The sequence below is a fragment of the Liolophura sinensis genome, chromosome 12 (genome assembly GCF_032854445.1).
Source record: "Liolophura sinensis isolate JHLJ2023 chromosome 12, CUHK_Ljap_v2, whole genome shotgun sequence".
NCBI lineage: Eukaryota > Metazoa > Mollusca > Polyplacophora > Chitonida > Chitonidae > Liolophura > Liolophura sinensis.
In genome coordinates this window covers 23182624-23196510 of record NC_088306.1, presented here as the reverse complement: position 1 = coordinate 23196510, position 13887 = coordinate 23182624, and the positions used below count along the sequence as shown (strand labels likewise).

Genomic DNA, 13887 nt, shown 5'->3' with positions numbered 1-13887 from the left:
CCTATACAAGGAAAAGTGCATAACTTTTCTATTTTTATCAAACAGTAAAGAAAATTTACATAAAGAGATATGTTTGACATCAATATTATTTCAAAGAAATGCAGTTAGAATACTTTTTTTATAATTGAAAGAGAAAACGTCATTTTAGAAACTCCACACGGTAAGCTGTATTTGCGAATATATTATATTGTTTTTTCGTAACGGAATTCCCTTACATCGACCTTTCAAGGTACAACGCCGTGAGATCATGTAGTTACAGCTAGAGGTAAAATAAATTTCGTTCATTTCATTTATTACGGCATTACCTCTTGGTATATATCATTTTTGCATGATAATGTTCTAAATCAGGACGTGATGCGTGTGTAATAAATTCATTTCAGTGTAAATTTGTTGTTTATACTCAATTGTTATTTATTCTGTATTATAGTAACATTTATGAATATGGAAAAATATAAATGTAATCAAAATCCAGATTGAACACATTTGTTAGCTGAAAAGACCAAGTTCTAGTACAAATATATTTATTAAACATGTTTGTCATTCACATTATGACATTTTTAGGTAAAGACACTATATATCAAGAGGTGGTCCCAAATACCCACCATGCAAACATTATTTTGAAGTTTCTTTTTCCATTTAAAGAAAAATCGACACACGTATTAAAGGCCACATGTACAACTAATTTTTCGCATTCTTTCATATGAATTTTATGTATTTTTAGGCTTTCTCCACGTTCAGTAGAAACAAACATATAATACTGTCTTTCCCTTCAGAACAAGATTGCAGGGTAAATCCGGGTCTAGACCTAAATCTAAGCCTAAATCTTTGTTACTTGGAGTTATCCTCCATCTAGGCATGATTTGTATGTTTTTAAGCATAGTTTTATGTTCAATCTTCAGAGGCTTTGAAATGTATTCGATTTTCACACCTTGTCTCGAACCATCTCGTGTTTCTGTTACCGTCCACCATTTACGTCATGGTACTAGGGGCAGTTTAAGATGTTTCTGTTAGCGTTTACACGGACAGTTAGAATAAAACCTGAGTTTTCATGGTACCCCTCTTGTTTCAAGAAAATGTCCCGAATTTACGAATGACAGCTTATTAATTATATTCGTGTAGCCATTTTTTACATATCTTGCGTGTTAGTGGCGTATTTACGGTAATACTGAAAGTTTCCACTAAGCAGTTTTCCTGAGGTGTTGTCTACACTGTTGGTTTGATGAAAATATCCCAAATTTACGAATGAGAGCTTATTAATTATATTCCTACACAACTATTTGTTTTCTTATCATGTGAACCGGCCCCGATGGCACAGTTAGTAGGGCGTCCTCTTCGGGAGCAATAGATCCAGGGTCCATCCTAGGTCGAGTCTCACCTAAGACCTTAAAACAGGATGTTGTAGCTTCCTCGCTTGGCGTTCAGTATCAAGGGGATGGCGTAACGATTGGTTGACAGGTATAAGTATAATGGCTCAGGTGGGGCGGCTTACTTGCCTTCGGTAAGTCGTTTCAGTGAAGCAGCACTAGATAAAAGAACGATGGAAATCAGTCCTGCAACAAGGAGGCACATTACATGCACTTTCAGGATTCCTTCGTCGTCATATGACTGAAAAATTGTTGAGTACGACGTTAAACCCCAAGCACTCACTTACTCACCAGATAAGAGCGATGGAAATCCGTCCTGCAATAAGGTGGCACATTAGACGTACATGCACTCTAACTTATATGACTGAAAAAATGGTACGCACGACGTTTCTGAACCCTAAGCAGGCACTCCCTCATGCCATGTGTATCTGTGGTGTAATAACGGCAATTTTTTTGCTTTTACATTACGGATAAATAATTGAAAACTTCTCCATGTGCAGCGCATGTGCAGTTTACATGACTGCCACCACAAGACAACCTTGACCTTTGGAGTCTGTACAGCGCCCGTTGGTTTAGCCTCATCACTATTTGCACGGAACTAATAAATCAAGATTCATCTATAAAATTGCTTCAGCTGTTGATTAGAATCATGTAGCGCATGTCTTAGATAAACATAATGCATGTGTATACAGAATTAATAGAAACAAAGGCTGAGACTGAGGTTTTGTATTTTCTGACATCCTTTCCTGTCTCATCATCTTGACCTCAGTAACCGCGGCGCATTTCAAGATTTTTGTATAAAATTTGTCAGTGGTGTAAGTGATGTAGTGAACAATGGGAGAGCGGAGCATACGCTGTGAGGAGTGTGGACTCCAGAAGATCTCTGTCGACTCACTTCATCATGCTACACAAGGATTGAAGATGACGTTGTATTATACGTCTGAAAGAGGCTTTATCTGCATGGACCGATAACAAGATGAATGTATTATAAACAATGGTAGCGCTGTTGCACTTCAGTTGAGGTCACAATAGCGCTGTTGCACTTCAGTTGAGATCACAATATGATTGCGATGATAGCTTCTGCTGATTTGGCGATGAGCTCTCTACCTATAACCTGGGAGGAATATAGCTATATTCCCTCCCAGCTATAACCATGGATGTAGAACATGGGTGAATACCACCGGGAAGTAAAAGAGGCACTTTATATCCTCTTCAGTGAAAGCCTCTCTCTCAGCGAGATCGAGCTCTTCGTTGGTAACTTACAAGCGGGGCAAGACAGCATGGATTAAGCCTTTTCATACGGATCAGCATATAGTAGCCGGGTAAGTTAGCCATGACCAGGCCGAGTTGTCTCCCATTCTATTGGTCAAAATCTGGACCTTTCCATGCCGGCAGCTAGGAGGCGTGCCTAGCAACGCAAAGGGGACGTCACTCGCAGCCTCATCACTACCTCACACCTTGTTCTCTCGCCCAGAATTTCAAACTTTCATCAATAAAGCTCACACCTCCTCAAAGTGTAGACAGTTTCCAGCATTTTAATACCAAGCATGCACCTGTACACCAAACATGGCCGCCTGGGTGCAAAAAAAGACTTTATACTGTTACGACCCAAACTGTCTGTATTATAAAGAGATGGCTTGTTCGAAATACACGACAGTTTAGCCGCACAAAAAAGTAACCAAAACCAGCAGATTTTATTTTACAACAATTTATTAGCTTAACAAGAACAGATAATAAGACTTATACAAATACTAAAGTACTTAAGTTTAACAAGAAAGGATAGCAGTATCTATACAAATACTAAAGTACTTACGGTGTCAAGTCCAAACGGACGCATGTATTCCACAATATATATAATATATATATACCACACAGGCATAAATGCTCAGAGGCAAATTCACAAGAGGGAAAATCCACAGTATAACTGAGTGTATGACGAAATATACACAAAATTCCACAGACTGGGTCCGTGTACTAATAGGCACTGTGTATACAAGAGCACAAATTAAACATACAAGTTCAGACTGAACAAGTGCTCGGTGGAGATAGGATATAACAAAGCCAGAGGCTATAAAGACACCAAAATTCAGCACAAAAGGCCTACTAAAGTAATACACAGCGAAAGCATCCAAAACTCTCAATAATTCTCCGTTCTCCGTTCTCTGTTCTCTCCGTTTGACCTGCTTTCATAGGTCTTATATAGCCTGGTGGAATTGTCTAGAATAAGAAAATTCCTGAACACTTGATGTAAACAAACAGGCACCGAACTGAGCGCATTCTGGAATATTCTAAGGTAGAGGCAGACAGCAGGCGCTGAACTCATCGTATGTAAACAGCGGCAAGCTAAATTTAGAAACTGACAGCAGTCGTGCACATAACAATACCCAAAAATATACAGAACTACCATCCGAAAAACGGAAGTTGTAATGGGGGTCTGTGTCCAACTACCGTACCCACAGACACCCCATTAATTTCCATAAGCGATAATGTTAACGTTTAGCGCTGTAGCTCAGTCCCAAACATTCCGTAGCCAATGAGCTTTGGTGCGTACATGGCCTAGCCTATGAGAAAGAAGTCATAAAAACCTTGACATAGGTTGACCGTCAAAATCTGGACCTTTCTGTGCGTGCAGCTGGGAGGGGTGCCTAGCAACGCCAAGGGGACGTCACTCACAGCCTCATCACCATCTGTCTCCTTTTGTCCTCGCGCCCAGAATTTCAATCTTTCATCATTAAAACTCATACCTGCCCAAAGCTTGGACAATTTCCATTATCTTGATACCAAGCATACACCTGCACAGCAAAAATGGCAGGCTGGCAACAAAAAAAGACTTTACACCGTAAAATACACAGAATTACTCCCGAAAAAACGGAAGTTGTAATGGGGTCTGTGTTCTAGCATACTACTACTCCTCCCACCTCATTCGTCGCTCTGTAGCTTTCGTTTTACATCACTGCCACCAGTAACAAATTTTGGACGGAAATCTTGAACAATGCCGAAGTCATTGGGTTCAAGGTGATGAGGCAGGAAGTGATGTCAGAAACCACAAACAATCCGTCTGTAATAATACATGTACTTTATACACAGTCATTCTCTTTATCTAGAGTATGTACAACATGATTCTTTCCAAAACCTAAAACAATTTTATTGGTGAATGATGATTAAATAGTTCCGCGGGAGGGCACATGATGATGCTAAGCCTAATCAGGCCTAAGTGCATCTCTCAGACTCCAAATGCAAAGTTTGTCAAATTGTGGCAGTGATGTAAAGCGAAAGGTAGAGAGCGATGTAAGCGGGGTAAAGCGTATGTAGTATACTATATAACTGTTACTATATAGGCCTATATGATGGCGAATATGGCGCCCCTGTTGAGGGTTTTGGTAGCGGCGGTGACCGTGTTAGAGGTAGCAGGTGTATTCCTGGATAAACAAACTCCACCACACATTCTCCTTTTTGTCGTCGACAGTTATGGATATCGCGACTTTGGATATCACAAGTCAGAGATCAAATCCCCGAACTTGGACAGATTGGCCGGGGAAGGGGTGAAATTAGAGAACTACTACGTGCCTATTTGTACGCCCACAAGGAGCCAGCTTTTGTCAGGCCGATATCAGGTGAGTGATGTATGAAAGGCGATAGAGGACCTTTTGTTGCCTCGTTACCTCGCAACATTGCTGCCTGGCTACGTCATTACCTCGCTGCTTCACAGCTTCACAACCACGTTGCTTCGCTGCCTCACAGCTTCACAACCACGTTACCTGGCTGCCTCACTGCTTCACAGCTACGTTACCTGTCTGCCTCACAGCTTCACAACCTCCTTACCTCGCTGCATCACTGCTTTACAACCACGTTACCTCGCTGCCTCACAGCTTCACAACCACGTTACCTCGCTACCGCACAGCTTCACAACCTCGTTACTTGGCTGCCTCACATCTTCACAGCCACGTTACCTCGCTGCCTCGCAGCTTTACAGCCACGTTACCTCACGGTCTCACATCTTCACAGCCACGTTACCTCCCTGCCCCACAGCTTCACAACTACTTTACCTCGCTGCCTCACAGCTTCACAACTTCGTTACCTGGCTGCCTCACAGCTTCACAACCACGTTACCTCGCTGCTTCACAGCTTCAAAGCCACGTTACCTCGCTGCCTCACAGCTTCACAATCACGTTACCTGGCTAACTCAGAGCTTCACAACCACTTTACTTCGCTGCCTCAAAGCTTCACAACTTCGTTAACTCGCTGCCTCACAGCTTCACAACTTCGTTAGCTCGCTCCCTCACTGCTTCACAACCACGTTACCTCGCTGCCTCACAGCTTCACAACCACGTTACCTGGCTGCCTCACAGCTTCACAACGACGTAACCTCGCTGCCTCACAGCTTCGCCATCTCTTTACCTGGATGGCTCACAGCTTCACAACCACGTTACCTCGCTGTCTCACAGCTTCACAACCTCCTGACCTCGCTGCCTCACAGCTTCACAACTACTTTACCTCGCTGCCTCACAGCTTCACGGCCACGTTACCTCGCTGCCTCAGAGCTTTACAACCACGTTACCTCGCTGCCTCACATCTTCACAACCACGTTACCTGGCTCCCTCATAACCTCACAACCACGTTACCTAGCTGCCTCACATCTTCACAGCCACGTTACCTCGCTGTGTCACAGCTTCACAGCCACGTTACCTCGCTGCCTCACATCTTCACACCCTCGTTCCTGGCTGCCTCACAGCTTCACAACTACGTTACCTAGCTGCATCAGGGCTTCACAACCTCGTTACCTCGTTGCCTCACAGCTTCACAATCACGTTACCTCGCTGCCTCACAGCTTCACAACTTCGTTAACTCGCTGCATCATAGATTCACAACCACGTTACCTGGCTACTTCACAGCTTCAAAACCTCTTTACCTCGCTGCATCACTGCTTTACAGCTACTTTGCCTCGCTGCCTCACAGCTTACCAATCACGTTACCTGGTTGCCTCACAGCTTCACAACCACGTTACCTGGCTGTCGCACAGATTCACATCCGCGTTACTTGGATGACTCACAGCTTCACAGCCAAGTTACCTCGCTGCCTCCCAGCTTTACAGCAAAATTACCTCGCTGTCTCACAGCTTCACAACTTTCTTAACTCGCTGCCTCACAGCTTCACAACCACGTTACCTAGCTGCCTCACATCTTCACAATCACGTTATCTCACTGCCGCACAGATTCACATCCGCGTTACTTGGATGACTCACAGCTTCACAGCCAAGTTACCTCGCTGCCTCCCAGCTTTACAGTAAAATTACCTCGCTGTCTCACAGCTTCACAACTTTCTTAACTCGCTGCCTCACAGCTTCACAACCACGTTACCTAGCTGCCTCACATCTTCACAATTACGTTATCTCACTGCCTCACAGCTCCACAACCACGTTACCTCGCTGTCTCACAGCTTCACAACCTCGTTACCTCGCTGCCTCACAGCTTTACAACTTCGTTACCTCGCTGCCTCACATCTTCACCACCACATTACCTTGCTGCCTCACAGCTTCACAACTTCGTTAACTCGCTGCCTCACATCTTCACCACCACGTTACCTCGCTGCCTCACTGCTTCACAGCTACGTTACCTCGCTGCCTCACAGCTTACCAATCACGTTACCTGGTTGCCTCACAGCTTACCAATTACGTTACCTGGTTGCCTCACAGCTTACCAATCACGTTACCTGGTTCCCTCATAGCTTCACAGCCCCGTTACTTGGATGACTCACATCTTCACCACCAAGTTACCTCGCTGTCTCACAGCTTCAGAACTTTGTTAACTCGCTGCCTCCCAGCTTCACAGCCAAGTTACCTCGCTGTATCACAGCTTCACAACTTTGTTAACTGGCTGCCTCACAGCTTTACAACCACGTTACCTCGCTGCCTCACTGCTTCACAACAACGTTACCTCACTGCCTCACAGCTTCACAACTTCGTTACCTCGTTATTTCGGCCTTTCTAGCGACACAGCAGGTTAAATCATTCTCCAACCATGTCACTAATCGTCCACAGATCCAGACAGGCCTTCAGCACGACATCATCGGGCGCACCCAGCCTAACGGCCTGCCTCTGGGAATCCCCACCATGGCAGAAAAGCTGAAAGACGCCGGTTATTTTACCCATATGGTCGGCAAATGACACATCGGCTTTTACAAAAAGACTTTCTATCCATAAGGAGAGAATTTGACTCATTTTTCGGTAAATAAAAAAACACATCGCTTTAAACTCATCACCATTTGATAATGCCACTTTGGTTTAACCTTTGTTGCGCTGAAAGTTATTCGAAACGCATACTACATATGTAGCAAGAACCGACTCATGTTTTGTCAAAGAATGTTCAAAAATCAGCACCACGTAGTGATACCGCTAATTATAAGTGTTCGAAGCTCATCTTGTCATCGGTTTGTGACACCAGCAAGAATCTAGTCGTGTTTTTACAAAGGGTATTCCAAAAAGCATCATTATAATTAAAAGTATTTAACGCGCATCTTGTGATCACCAATTTGTGATACTAGCAAGAACCGACTCGAAGAAAGTGTAAACAAAAGTTTACAATAACATTAAGATCTCATTCTGTTTTCGGTAAAAGGTATTCCACACGCATGATCATCGCAAGAACTGACGTACAGACGTATCGATGTCTTGTGAAACTGACAAGAACCTATTCAAGAAAAGTAAATATGAGCATAATGACATCAGCTAGCAATCAGACCAAGATGTCCGCCCCATAAATGAGATATGAATCGATATTTCTGTCATTCTTGTACTCGTTAACTTATATTAAAGGTTATTACGGTGGGATGGAGGATTTCTGTGCTCATGACGCTTGTTCATCTTTGATATCTGCTTTTGTGTGGTTACGACTTCCGGGACGGCGACAGTTCCATCTACGATTTCAAGGGAGAGTACTCTACAAACGTGTTCCATAGGAGAGCCATTGAGATAATCGAAAAGCACCATTCCCGAAAGGTATATTGATTTAATTCGTTCGCCTAGAACATTCCTTGTGTCTCTTCCATCATTAAAAACGGTTGACTTCCTCTCCTTGCAGGAATCCGTCCTTACTTTGTAATTTATGTACTTCCTTAATTCTTTGGGGGTTTATGTTGAAAATTGTTTTGGGCATTGGCCTTGCGAATTGTGACCCGGAACGTCAATTTTGGCGGATGGCTAGTGTTCAGATTTCTGTTTTGACGCTTAGATTTGTAGCCATTAATCAAGCGGTATGCGTAAATCAATCACGGGGAAAAGTGCGAATCTTTGTCAAAGTCTAATAACTCCTTCCCACTATTCTCACGTAACAAAAGTATCCGTCACCTGATCCGTTAAAATGTAGACAATGAAGGTCCCTCGTTTGAACTCAAATGACTACCTTTCAAAAATCGAAAGCATTATTGTCTAGCCACTTTGAATTCCCAAAACTTTCGTCCCTTTGCAAGACCAGGATATTAACGTCCACCTACTACAAATGACCGCATTCAGGTAATATGTCTGTGCTACAGGAGATAACAATTCAGCCTGGTTCGCGAGAAAACACGTTAGTAAAAGAAAATTGTATGCACTGTGAGCTCATTTCAAGCTCGGGATTTATTCGCCTTGTTTTTATTCTCCATAGCCGCTGTTTTTGTACGTCGCCTTCCAAGCTGTCCACGCGCCTTTGGAAGCACCAGAGGAATACAAACAGGTGTACAACTTTTTTCACTACGAAAGTAGACGGACATATGCAGGTAAGCGCAAGGGATTACGGCATGCAAATCTGTATGGTTGGGGATGTTATGCACATCTGCTGTCGCTAAAGCTTCAAACAGGCGCACTTATGCATTGATTGACTGATTTATTTACTTTGTTGTTGTTTAAAACTAGATGAAGAATTTAACACTTGTACCATGTTGATCAGTTTAGCGGTGGAGCAAATTGAACTGGGTAATCTCAGTCTTTGGGGCAAGACACTGGCTAACCCTCCCAAGTGTGACATGGTAATATACTGGTGATTGATAAACGTCTCCAGCAAAATTCTTCCAAGGCTATATAAACAGGCATCGTTGATCACTTATTACCAGTGGAAGCGGAAGTATATAAACAGTTTAGACAGAGAATGGAGTTGAATACAAGTGTCGTGTGACCTAGAGATTGCTTGTTTAACAGTTCCATTCAAATGAGTTATGTGAGTAGGCGTAAACTGACCTGGAGAAAAAATCAGAAAGTTAAGAATGCCTAAACCACTTTCTTGATAGCTGGGAGTTACTCAGTTTATTTATTTCTTTACATTTGTTTTTCTTTCTAATGATTTCCACAAAAAATTCCATTGAAACTTACTAACGAAAGAATGCTCCCAAAGAAGTTCATCTTAGATTATTTCATAGAAAGTCATTGTTTTCAAAATGCTCCTTAGGAAATTCTTACAAAATGATGTGACGTTACATCCGAGCAAGACCGCAGTATTTTATCCTATTTTAAATTCTTTAAACTATAATAGGAATTAGTTAAAGGCAAAGAAAACACTAAAATGAAATATGTATCATATGAAAGAACATTAAAAGCTGTTCAGGAAAATAACAGGAATTATTTTTGTTTACAGTTTGTTAAACCTAGTAAAATGCATTTGAATATTTTTTCCTAGTGGGATCAGTTCAGTCACAAAAGGTTTTTGCTACTTAACACAAATTGGACTCCTGCATTTCATCATTAAAAATACATATACATAAAGATCTGTAGATGCATCCACTGATTTGACCTTGAAACGAATTATTTCAGGCAAAAAGTATAGATGTCACGTGATTGATACCTTCTGGGTCACAACAGTCCAACGTAGAATCTGATTTTTTAACGCAATTTTACACGGTCAGAAAACTTCTAAAAAAATAAAGCTAACTCTTTTCCTGGACAGTTTTTAATGGCGTTTCAAGACAACTTCATGGCGTTTCAAGACAACTTCATTTTAGAGTTGTCTTTGGTTTTAACAGTCTAGCCTTGTGCTTTGAATGACACGGACTTCGTCACAACTTTTATGTTCACTTTAATAAAATATCACAATCTGTTTTATTCCTAGGAATGGAGGCGTGTATGGACGACGCCGTGGGGAACATCACCAAGACATTTCAGGATAAATTGTCACTAAACAAAATACTACTTTACAATACTATCTTTACAACAGATATGTGTGTGTATGTATATCTGGTTTTTTAAATAATTATGAGGTCACCTCAAGCAAGTTCTTGCCTTCGAAACTGTGCTTATGTAGTTTAACATTATGGATTAGAAAAAGAGTTCGAACTTCATAAATCTGCTGTGATTTCATTTTCAAGAATATCAGCTTTCAACATATCGATGTAGAGAGCTCGTAATTTTACGTGTCACTGACTAAAGGCAATTTTTCTAGGGAGTATGATTGATTTTACAGTCAGCGTTTTGTGTATATTTAACTGGAGCGGAATATAGGCGACTGGTTAAAAGAGGCAGATTATAGCAAGGTTCGTTATTTGGGTACTGATTTTATTCATTCTCCTTGAATATTCCTTGCGTCTTACAAACATTACTGAAAACTGATGACGGATTTTCTTTGCATGAATCCGTCTTAATTTCACTGGCCTTACAATTATTTACCTGGGGCAGCCATTTGATGGACGTTTAGTACACGAATGTCTCTTTTGACGCCTAGATTCTAGCATTGTCGTCGATCTAACAGCATCTTCCATTGACATAATAATACATTTGAATAACAGGATTTTTACACTGGTCTTTTTCCAAAGCCTTGTAACTGCTGTTCACCACTGAACTCTGGGGCAACAAGCAACGTCTTTTTTCTAGTTTTCGGTGCCGTCTTTCCCGAAGTCTTTCCACAAATACAAACAGTTTATTTTCAATCCGCTTTGAGCATGGTTTCAGATAACGCAGGACAAATCAGAAAGGGAGGTAATAACTCGCCGTTGCGCGGCTGGAAGGATTCATCATGGGAAGGAGGGATGAAAGCAATAAGGTTTGTCCATGGTAGTGCCCTAGGCAGAAGTGGCGCCGTCCAAACAGGTTTATTACACGTCACAGACTATTATCCAACACAAGTTAATTTAGCCCATGGTTCCTTGAACGGAAGATATTTGGATGGTTTTGACCTGTGGCAGGCAATAAGGTTAGTAAATATCATTGTAATAAACTCAGTATAACAAAATGACCTTTTTAGAGACAAACAAATCTGATAAAGTAGGCCTACCGTATTTGTTGTAGAAACGTAAATTTTTCCACTGGGGTATCATCCTATCTTCTAAACAATCTCAAAACACCTTTTGACAATCGAGAATGGTTTATCTAATACGACTAATTACTCTCTTGTATATAACGTTGGCATTTTCGCCTACATATGTAGACAGTGAAGGTCCCCCGTTATATATATACGCTTAAACGTTAAAAAATATTCTTTTAATTAATAACTTTTTTTTAATAATAATTTTCTTAATTTAATTTATTAAAAATATTAAATATTTCTTTAGTGATTTGATCGGCGCATGTTTCTTGTCATTTGCTTTCTTTCTTACTAAGTCAACATAAAGGAATCAAATAAATAAAAAAAATCCATATAGAAATAAAATCTCTTCGCCAGGCAACAGCAGCTGGATTCCACCACCGCACATGGCCCAAAAAACAATTATCGCCAACGAGGGACCAACTAAAAATATCTGGCTTTTCAACATTACCGATGATCCGGAAGAACGTCGCGACCTTGCTCAAAAGCACACGGATGTTGTGAGGAAGATATTGGATAGATTACAGACTTACAACGCCACCGGCGTGTCTGTCAGATACCTCGCTCCAGACCGCCGCGCGGACCCCAAATTACACGGCGGGGCCTGGGGGGCCCTGGGAAGAGTAGACCTGCTGGTCCGGGGGAGAGCGGGTATTGCAGAAATAGTAGAATTAGATACAAAGACGATATTGCACAGTGAAGCCTGAATACTATAATATCTGTTTGAGTAAGAAATGCAATAAAAATTTTAATATTCAGATCAAGCTCGCTTTATTTATTCAAAACGACAGGCGTGGCAGATGTCTCTTCCTATCGAATTCAGTCTACTTGAGAAGTTTGTATTCTAATCAATTCTTTGAAATTTTTTTATTTCAAAAGTGGTTTATGTTACAAAACAGGCACTTATTTCAAAAGCGGTTTCTACAGGCTGTAACCAAGATATGTCCCCGGCAGGATCTGAAATATCTAGTATTATTCACTGGTTGGTCCGCCATTCCTGGTAATTGCGTTTTGTGAACCACACCTGCTCTACTTGGTATTGGGTTTTTACTTAACCCGAGTGGAACGGATCTGGTTTTTAGACGTAGGTACGGATATCCATAAACGTGTAGTATATATCCTTTTAATACGTGAAATAGACCACGGTACTAGTCTGTCGATATTTGTACACTTTTGGCATGTACACCCAAGTACCGTTTTATAGTGTGCGCTGACACACCGTAGGGTGTACGGGTAGATTACCAGTTGGGGCATTGCCAGAACTGTGTACCCATACCATGTAATATATAATAATATATATTACATAATATCACAGATGTAATAACTAAAGTTATATTTAGTAAAGTTAAATATCCTCATGATCTATGGAAAAAATCTCAATATATTAACCATACAGAACAGAATATTATATTATGGAAGATAATAAGCTCCTGGAAAGGCCAATAACTTCTAGCATTATTTAATCTTGGTCCCTAGTTTGTGGCATTTGGTAAATTAACATTTTTGTCGCGTGTACCAGCCATGAGGATCGGGGGAAGGGAAGGAGGGGGGGAAGTGCCAGATGTTTGCTCCAGTTTGGTATAGCTAGCTCAGCATTTTCTCTGCTACATATTTGTCATCGTTTTGACTAAATACAAATCGAAATTTAATTGGATCCGATGTTAGAGATATGCAAGTCCAGGCTATGCCTTGTCTAAGCTGAATTTATGAGATCTAGAACCTTTATTCAATAGCTTATAAAGTTCCAGCAATGCCACATGGAAAGGGAAAATATAACACGTATAAAAGCAGAAATTGTTTTAGAACTTATGATCCCATTTTGTGCTTAGAGTTTAACATTGCACTCATCATTCAGTAAACCAGTCTGATTATTTGGTAATAGTCGGACCCCAAACAGGACACACCAGCTGGTCAGAGTAAACGTATAGTAACAGTAAGGACTATAGTAGTACTTGGCCAATCCAGTACTTGGCCAATTCAGTACTAGACCAATTCAGTACTTGACCAATCCAGAGCCTGTACTCGGCCAATCCAGAACTTGACCAATCCAGTACTTGACCAATCCATTACTTGACCAATCCACAACTTGCCTAACTCAGTACTGGACCAATTCACAACTTGACGAACCCAGTGTTTGACCAATCCAGAACTTGGTCAATCCAGTGCTTGACCGATCCAGTACATGGTCAAGCTAGTACTCGATCAATCCAGTACTTGACCAGTCCAGTACTTGAACAATCCAGTACTTGACCTATCCAGTA

At 41.3% G+C, this 13887-nt stretch overlaps 1 pseudogene; it reads left to right on the top strand.

Annotated features, from left to right (window-relative positions):
• Positions 1–4720: 4720 nt before the first annotated feature.
• Positions 4721–12333, top strand: LOC135479805 (arylsulfatase J-like; annotated as a pseudogene).
• The last annotated feature ends 1554 nt before the right edge of the window (positions 12334–13887 follow it).